Here is a 9399-nt window from a genome sequence, read left to right on the forward strand (position 1 = left end):
ATGGGCCTACCATTAACTATATACTTTCCCCTTTCATTTGACCTCCCAAAGTGCAACACATCATACTTGCCTGGATTAAACTTCATCTGCCACTTCTCTGCCCATATCTGTAACTGATCTATATCCTGCTATATTTTTTGATCGTCCTTTACACTGTTCACAGCTCCAATCGTGGTGTCATCTGCCAACTTGCAAATCTACCCATCTACATTTTCATCCAAATCTCAGATATAAAAGGTGTGTTTTTTTGTTAATCACTCGCTTGCTCTCTTCCCCCCTCCCCCCCAGCCCTAGCTCATCTTTAGTTCCTTTTGTCTCGTTTCACCTCCTAGTAGTAAAGCTAGTGCCATGTGCTCTGTGACTACTTCTTTGTTTTATACTTTTCCAATAAAACTTTGTGAAGCACCAAGTTGTTTTCAATTCATTCTTGGACTCCTGAAAGAACTTGCGAATTTGACACCCTCAACCCTACCACCTGTTGCCCTGCTGTTCTGGTTCCCATCCCCTGCCACTTTAGTTTAAACCCTCCCAATAGCACCAGCAAACCTCCCCGAAAGGATATTGGTTCCCCTTCAGTTCAGCTGCAAACCATCTTGTTTGTACAGGTCCCACCTGCACTGGAAGAGAACCCAATGATCTATAAATCTGAAGCCCTCCTTCCTGCACCAGCTCCTCAGCCACATATTGAACTGCATTACGTATCTATTTCTCACCTAACTAGCACATGGCATGGGTAGTAATCCTGAGATTACACCCCTGGAAGTCCTGCTTTTAACTTTGTACCTCGCTCCCGAAAATCACTTTGCAGGGCCTCATCCCTGCTCCTGCTTATGTCATTGGTATTATAGTAATTTTCATGTCTTGCACTGTACTGCTGCTGCAAAACAACACATTTCACGACATATGTCAGTGATAATAAACCTGATTCTGATTCTATATGGACCACGACCTCTGGCTTGCTCAGCTCCCCTCTCAGAAAGTCCTGAACCCACTGCAAGACATCCTTGACCCTGGCACCAGGGAGGCAACACACCATTCTGGAGTCTCAATTGCGGCCACAGAAGCAACTATCTGCACCCCTTACTATCGAGTCCCCTATCACGATCGCTCTGCTTGACTTCACCCTTCCCTTCTTTGCCTCAGTGCCAGGCACGGTGCCACTGACCTGGCTACTGAAGCTGGCCTCTGAAAGGTCATCGTCCCCCAACAGTATCCAAAGGGGCATACCTGTTAGTGAGGGGAATGGCCACAGTGGAATCCTGTACTGTCTGCTTACTTCCCTTACTTCTCTTGGTCACCCATCTATCTGTAGCCTGCACTGAGGTGTGACCATCTCACTAAAACTCTCATCTATGATATCCTCAGAATCCCAAATGATTCTGAGTACATCCAACTCCAGCTCCAGTTCCAGTTCCTTGATCCGGTCTGTCAGGAGCTGCAGCTGGGTGCACTTCCCACAGATGTAGTCATCAGGGAGACCATGAGGTTCCCTGATTTCCCACAACTTTCAGGAGAAGCATTCCACTGCCCTGACTGTCATTTTATCTTCACAAAATCAAAGGACTGAGATTAACAGGAAATTAAAAATCTTACCTGCTCTTCACCTCTGCCTCCTAGCCAAAGCCTCAGTTCCCCAGTCTCACACTGGCTGCTCCACTTAACCTCACCTTCCTTTTATTGGTTAAAGTGCCCTCCAATTAGCCAATCAATGAGACTTGCCTTTTTATAAGTTCCCGCTCTCACTCTCAGCTCCCGGAGTCCTGCAAAAGTAAAATAACAAGAAACAAGACTTGCCTTTTTACAAGTTCCCACTCTCACTCTCGGCTTTTCAAAAATTATTTACTAATTGAGAATACATATTCAATAGAAACATTAATCATAGAAATGCTTAGAGTACTAGAAGTAAAAGCAAGAGACGATATATCTATAGATGTCCGATAAATAATCCCTCAGTCTTAAAATACACTGTATTTCCAGTATGTTCTGTTTATATTCCCTTTAAGAAAGCAATCAACATAGATATTCTCAAAAACTTTTCTGTTCAGTATTTCTTGTACCATATCTGCTCAAAAATAAATTAATGAACTCTACAATTTCCTTAGTAAATTCCCAAAGGCACTATGCTTGCTCACACTGACAAAAGATAAAATTTGCTTGTGCTCTTTATCACACAAATGGTTTTGAAAAAAGTTAGTCTCAAAATTCAGAAGACAGCATCAGAAGTTAGTTTAAATTTGAACAATAGATACTTTTGAGAAACTGCACATTTCCTGAATTAATCAATCAAATTGCTGAATCTGTGTACTGGTTCAAAATATACTAAGGTTGTTTTAGGCATGCATTTTACTGCATAACTGGCAGCTTCAATTTAAAAAAATACACAACTTTTAACATTAATTTCAAGTTCCAAAAGCAAAAACCACCTAGAAGCTGTACATGGATTATTGAAAATGTGTCTGTGATAACATGCCAGAGTTTGCACATGCTCAAGGATAAGGGAATGTGAGCTTCTGATCTATTTGTGTCCAGAACGAGGATCACTTTCTCAAAAAAAGCTGTTGGCCATTCAGGGTTCAGGTGAGGAAGTTTTCCTTCTTGCAGAGGGTAATGTATCTTTGGAATTCTCCACCCAAGATGGCTGTGAAGCCTCAGTCACTGAGTTTATTCAATTCAGACATTAACAGATGTTTGGATATTAAGGAAGAAATCTGGGCCCAGTGCAAGAAAGTGGCACTGAGATAAAAGGCAAACTTTGATCTTATTGAACAGTGGAGCAGGCACAGGACTAAATGGGCTACTCATGTTTCTGTTTATTATGTAACTTTGAAATACTATAATTAGTTATGTGTTACCTTCGCTGTGTTCCATATCTCACAATTCCATTGTTGTTGTTTTTCTCTCTCTACTTTCCTTATCACCTTCCTCTAGTTACACTCTTCCAGACAAAACACCTTAATTTACAAATATTCATTTCCCTCTTGTTTTCAACAGCAGATGTGTCATCCGGATAACCCTGATCTCCATCCTTTCCCAGACACTCGCTTTGTTCCCTCCACCTTTTCCATCACCCAACCCTGCAACTTCAAACTTCTCCCACTTTTCCAATTCTGATGAAGGGCCATCAACTGTTTCTCTTCCCACAGATGTAGCCTGGCCTGTGGAGCATCCCCAACATTTCTGTAACTTATTTCAGATTTCCCACACTTGCAGTTATTTTGTTTTCAATTCAGGTAGAATCATAGAAGCATACAGCAGGGAAGCAGGCCATTCAGCCCAACTCATCCATGCTGACAAATGGACACCCTTCCACATTAATCCCATCGCCTGGCACTTGGTCTCTAGCCCTGTATGCCCAAGCAATTCAGGTGCTCATCTGGACACTCCTTAAATGCCGTCAGCCACCCAACTTCAACCACTCTCTCAGGCAGTGCATTCCAAGTACTTATCGCCCTCTGCATGAAGAAGATCCCCTTCATATATCCTCTAAATCTCATCCCCTTTACCATAAACCTAAGTCCTCTAGGTTAATCTACCCCTGATATGGGGGAAAGTTCCCTGCAGTCTACCCCCGTCATAATTTTATATACTTCTTAACCTCCTCTGCTCCAGGGAAAACAGACCTAGTCTCTCCTCATAACTGAACTGCTCCATCCCAGGCAACATCCTGGTGAATCTCCTGAATGCCATAGAAATTTTTAAAGTAGATGATGACTTGGAACTTTGCCTCCAAGTATGTGCATATGTGATCGTTATCTGTGCCCTACAGCTCAATGGCTGAAGTGGGGGCAATTGCAGTTTTGTTCTGGAGGTTATAAAGGTTGAACGGTTCCCTTTTTGTCCCATGGAGTAGCTCCACTCCAGCTGGAAGCATGCCAGAGGCAAGGTTGATCACAGTAGCGATGAAGACTGAGGAAAGTGTTAAAGTGATGACTTAGCCTTGCTTAAGGCCAGTCCCCACTGAGCTTGGGTCTGTTGTAAACCCGCTGATCAAGATAACAACCTGCATGTCCTTCTGTAGAAGTAAAATGCAGCCAAATGACTTTCCCTGTGGCAGACAGCATAATATCCCCTCTGTAGTTACAGTAATCAGATTTGAGCCCTTTTTTTGAAGCAAACTTGCAAAACAGAACAGAGCCCAGTGACAGCTAGGGATTACAAGAAGGAAATGATTCAAGAATGTTCTCAAAGCTTCCTTATGGGGAACATGGAGATAGATATCATCAGTAAGAGAATCATTGTTATGGGGAAAGGACAGAACTCGGACTAGAGGAACAGCCATGATCCTATTAAATGGTGCAGCAGGCTCAAGTAGCCTGAATGGCCTCCTCCTGTTCCTACTAATGGTCTTATGGTCTTTAAAATGTGTTACATCCCCATCGACTCCTGGGAATCCCGAGCGCATAACTAGTCAGGAAGGAGTTGCTAGGATCATATAAATGGCAGAAGGGGTGCCAAGATGCCAAACCACCCCTCTCCAGCCCTCCTATCACAAAACTTCTGCCCTTCCTGTGGCAATCTGCAGGGCCCACATTGGGCTCATCAGCCACCTCTGAAATGCAGTGAAAACAAGCCACCTTCAATCCCAAAGGGCTGCCCTAAGAAGAAGGGATGAAAATGAGTGGACATTCTGAATGGAAATTGAAAGTAATCAATATTCATAAGAGGTTACAGCACAATAAGTCAAGAGCGAATCAAATGATATAATTAACCATGAAAGGTAAAACTGCTCTGCAAACAAATTCTTAATTGCCAAGATCTGATTGCTCCTTTGAAATCACTGCACATTATTTCCTTCCTGTTCCAGTAACTATATAGTGTTAGTTGTATGCTGCTCAGTTGAGACCACTTTGCTGCCAACAGCAGCTGGCCTCTCGTGAAGACTGTTAGTGTTCTCCAGGTCATTCATGCTAATGGTAAGAACACTAAAGAATTAATGCTTGATCATTGCAACTTTATCACCAATCTATCAACAAATCATCTGCAACTGATTTGTGCAGTGCGATATTGGATGGTTCTACCCTATATTTTCATGAGATTATTTTATTTTGCAGAAACCCTAATTGTAAAAGGATCTAAAAAATAAATATTTGCCTGTTTAAATGGACTTTCAACCTACTAAGCAACATCTTTCATGTACAATTGATAAACATTTCAGATTTTCCACTTTTTCACATCATTTCCACATTGAGACGTTATGATTAGTAAGATGATCTGAAGATTAAGTGCCTTAGTGTTGTCGCCCAGCTGGTCACCATTGATAACACTGATTTGGATAAAGAGGCCAGGTGAACTGTACCTAAGTTTACCAATGTTGCAAAGATCAGTTACAGTGCAGTATGAAGAGGAAAAGTTTTGGAGGATATAGAAACATAAAATGCTGAAAACACTGAGTAGGTCAGGCAGCATCTGTGGAAAGGGAAATTAACATTTCAGGTCAAAGACCCTTCACAAAAAACAGGAACTCCATCAGACTGAGGAGGGATGTTTACCTTCTCTGTGATGGAAAAGGAGTACACTGATCTACCCTTCCGGTCAAAACTCTCTTGTTCCCACAGGAAAGAACACATTTCAGTGTTTCAACTGTAGGAAACATTTTAAGGATCCAGTGATCTATGAATGGTCTTTGATCTTAAAAATGAATGCTGCTTCTCTTTCCAAAGATGCTGCCTGACCTGCTGAGCATTTCCAGCATTTTGTTTTAATTTCAGATTGCCAGTACCCGCAGTTTTTTAATTTTCTCATCCAGGTTCTCAAATTTCTTCACCAATTCTGCCCTCCCCATGTTCATAACCTCCAAGACATTAGTGCTCCTCTAATTCTGCCATTGAATAATGCCAATTTTTATTGTTCCATTATTGCCAGAAATATCTTCTGCTGTTTAGGCCCAAAGACTTGTAATTCCTCCCATGAGTCGCAACCCCTGCAGCAATCATTCCTTCTTTAAGACGCTCCTGAAATCTATGCTTTGACCAAGCTTTTGGTTATCTGCCCTTATGTAATTCAGTGTCAAATGTTGGCTAATAACAAAAAAATGCCTTTGGATGCTTTACTCTATTAAAAGGAGTATATAACATTTTGTTTTTGTTTAAGATAAATGGATGGTACATAGAGTAGTGATTTACTCCACAACAGAGTCATTATTTCAAATATTTAGCAAACAAAACAAAAACAAAAACAGAAACCGAATGATACTATAGGTGGTGGGACCAACTGAGACTGTGGTGAAGACTTGTTAATCACAGCTGATCTGTATCAAGGAGATGTAAAAAGTAACTGGCGATTGAGGTCAAAGAGAGAAAAATAATGTTCAAACTATGGAGTAACAATGCAGTCTGACATAAAAACAGAAAATACTGGAAACAGCCAGCAAAGCAGGTAGCAACTATGGAGAGAGAAAAACTGAGTTAACATTACAGGTTGGTGACCTTCCTTCTGAAATAGCCAATTCTAGAAGTTTGGTTCCTGGTAAGGCTTGTTATCCAAAATTGTTCAATTCCAAAGTGGTTCAACTGTTTGTAAATATTTACAGAATATCTCTTCTCTTAAATGTTTTTTGTAAAACTATTCTTTCTCTACTTTCACACCTTTAGTATTGTCTTCGATTATACATTATAAATAATATTGACATGACTTAATGAATAGATACCATATTAAGCCCAAAACATTGTAGAATCTGAATGCAAGCCTGCAAGTGGTAAAAAAAAACTTATTATTGACTTTTACGGATCAGGAGGATCATGGTTTAATTCCAGATATTATTCACTGAGATAGTCTGATCACTACAACTGACCTCAGCATCTGAAGAAAGGGGAATTTCCAATCTGGTTAAGCACTAAAGGATTCACCATAACAAGAATCTCTTCGTAAACAAAAAAAAAATCTGAATTGCAAATATCTGAATGGCATCAGCCAAGAGCATGGTAACATTCATAATTATAATTCAATTGTAGTTTTCTAAAATCTGATATAAATTAGCACAGATCAATGATAATGGACTCAAGGAATATCAATAATAACAAGTGCTGAAACACACTCTCTGCTCAGTTCCTGCTATGAGCCATAAAAAAGTCCCAAGATCAGGCTGGGCACATTTCAATAGAAAAACTTAAGTCTAGATAAAGCATCTGCACTGAACTAGAAGAAAAGGAAGTAACTTTACCACCATGTCTCAAATAATTATATACTCTTTTCAGCTGAGTATATAATTACAAACAAGTTATCCAAGGACTTAAGAAATAGGAGCAGGTTAAGTTCTGCAACACTTATGAGCCTGCTCTGTCATTCACTAAAATCATGGCAGATTCTCTACCTCAGTTCCTTTCCCATATGATCCCTAATTCCCTTAGATTTCAAAAATTAATTGACTTTGAAGAACCTTTTTTGAATGCTACCATGACATTTTTCGTTCTATCCGAGAAAAAATGAAAATTTCGCTCCCAAACAGTTCACAGTGAAATAAAGTCTTCTCATTGGCTAGAAATGCACTATTCAAATCAGCTGGCAGAGAATGGTTTCAGTGTTTCATAAGAACTAGGCCTCGAAGTTAGTATTATCCATTGGATAAAGAATCAATGATTTGTAGTGCAAGAGCGTTTTATTCTCCTGAATAGCTACTATTAATTTTGGGCCATATAAAAATAATCAGTTTAAATTGATTAATTCCAAAGAGAGAATGTACAGAATTTCTGCATTTGGTAAATATTGTTTGTTATTTGTTTTGCTGCAAGCAGATATTCATGTTTTCAGCAAAGACAATCTCCATGAAAAAGTTGGCACAGCCAACAGATACCAGGACAAAAGCTAGCCAGGGGTATAGCAATATTAGCAGGAGGGAGCTGAATAAGCAAAACTTGAGAATCAAACGCATTCCCAAGGCTGGTTTCATGATTTTTTTTTAAAAGTGACACACTAAACTTGAATGATCATTCTTTCCCATACTCAAAGTCAAAGAAGTTTTCAGTCAGGATGGGTATGATGGATCAAATAGTCTCCCATCTTCAGTAATTTCATGAATTTATTGATATTCTCTATCTGGAAAAAGTCTTGTGGATGTTAAAACTGCAAACTTTCTGTCATTCAAACTCTACCCTCACCCCAGAGAAACAAAGGACTGCAGATGCTGGAATCTAGATGAAAAACACGATGATGCTGGAGGAACTCAGCAGGCCAGGCAGCATCCGTGGAGAAAAGCAGGCGGTCAACGTTTCGGGTCAGGACCCTTCTTCAGGACTGAAGATAGGAAAAGGGGAAGCCCAATATATAGGGGGGAAAAGCAGAGCAGTGATAGGTGGACAAAAGAGGGGAGGCGGGGTGGGCACAAGGTGGTGAACAGGTAGATGCAGGTAAGAGAAAGTGATAGGCAAGTGCGGGGGAAGAGGGGAGAGCAGATCCACCGGGGGATGGGTCAAAGGTAAGGAGAGAAAGGAAAAAAGGTAGAAAAAAAGAGGGGCTAGGAGAAGAAAGATGAGAAGAAGCATGGTGGGTGGGTGGTGAGTGTGGGGATGGGGATTACCTAAAGTGAGAGAATTCAACGTTCATGCCGTTAGGTTGCAAGGTTCCCAGATGGAACATGAGGTGCTGTTCCTCCAGTTTGCGCTTGGAATGTCATTGAGTTGAGTTACAGGGAAAGACTGAACAGGTTAGGACTTTATTCCTTGGAGCGTAGAAGAATGAGGGGAGATTCGATAGAGGTTTACAAAATTATGAGGGGTATAGACAGAGTAAATGCGAGTAGGCTCTTTCCACCTAGATTGGGAGAGATAAGTACTTGAGGACATGGCTTTAGGGTGAAAGGGGAAAGGTTTGGGGGAACTTCACTCAGAGAGTGGTGGGAGTGTGGAACGGGCTGCCATCTGACATGGTAAATGCAGGCTCACTCTTAAGTTTTAAGAATAAATTGGATAGATACATGGACGGGAGAGGTCTGGAAGGGTATGGACTGGGTGCAGGTCAATGAGACTAGCGGAACAGAGTGTCGGCACCGACTAGAAGGGCCGAATGGCCTGTTTTCTGTGTTGTAGAGTGCTATGGCTCTGTGGCAGTGGAGGAGGCCGAGGCCTGACATGTCTGTGATGGGGTGGGAGGGGGAGATGAAGTGACGGGCAGCGGGGCGGGGGGGGGATGCAGATCCCCTCACCCTCCGTGCGAGGAACGACACGCCCTCAGCATCACGCCGCACTAACACCGCGGGGTTAACCAGCCCCCGATTTAATTCAATGACAACATTCTGACAGCCGCCTCAGCTCCTGTCTGTACCTTCGATCGACGAGGGTTCCGGCCGGTTGCCACAGCCCGGACCGCACCGGGCGGCGGCGGCGGCGACCGTTCACGTTGACCGCCGGGCGCCGGCCGCCGGCAGGACGAGCGCGCAGCCGCTTTCAACCAATCGCCGCCCGCGGC

At 42.0% G+C, this 9399-nt stretch overlaps 1 protein-coding gene across 5 annotated transcripts in view; it reads right to left on the reverse strand.

Annotated features, from left to right (window-relative positions):
• The window catches only part of xrcc4 (X-ray repair complementing defective repair in Chinese hamster cells 4), a 369686-nt gene extending 360291 nt beyond the window's left edge, over nt 1-9395 (reverse strand). The window contains exons 1-2 of one of the 5 annotated variants that reach the window (XM_052020552.1): nt 9256-9395; nt 1720-1760 (exon numbers count right to left, since the gene is read on the reverse strand). The gene's annotated coding sequence lies outside the window, so the exon portion shown is untranslated. The other 4 variants (XM_052020553.1, XM_052020550.1, XM_052020551.1 and 1 more) reach the window with 4 other exon arrangements.
• Nucleotides 9396-9399: the final 4 nt, after the last annotated feature.

The sequence above is a fragment of the Pristis pectinata genome, chromosome 7 (assembly GCF_009764475.1).
Source record: "Pristis pectinata isolate sPriPec2 chromosome 7, sPriPec2.1.pri, whole genome shotgun sequence".
NCBI lineage: Eukaryota > Metazoa > Chordata > Chondrichthyes > Rhinopristiformes > Pristidae > Pristis > Pristis pectinata.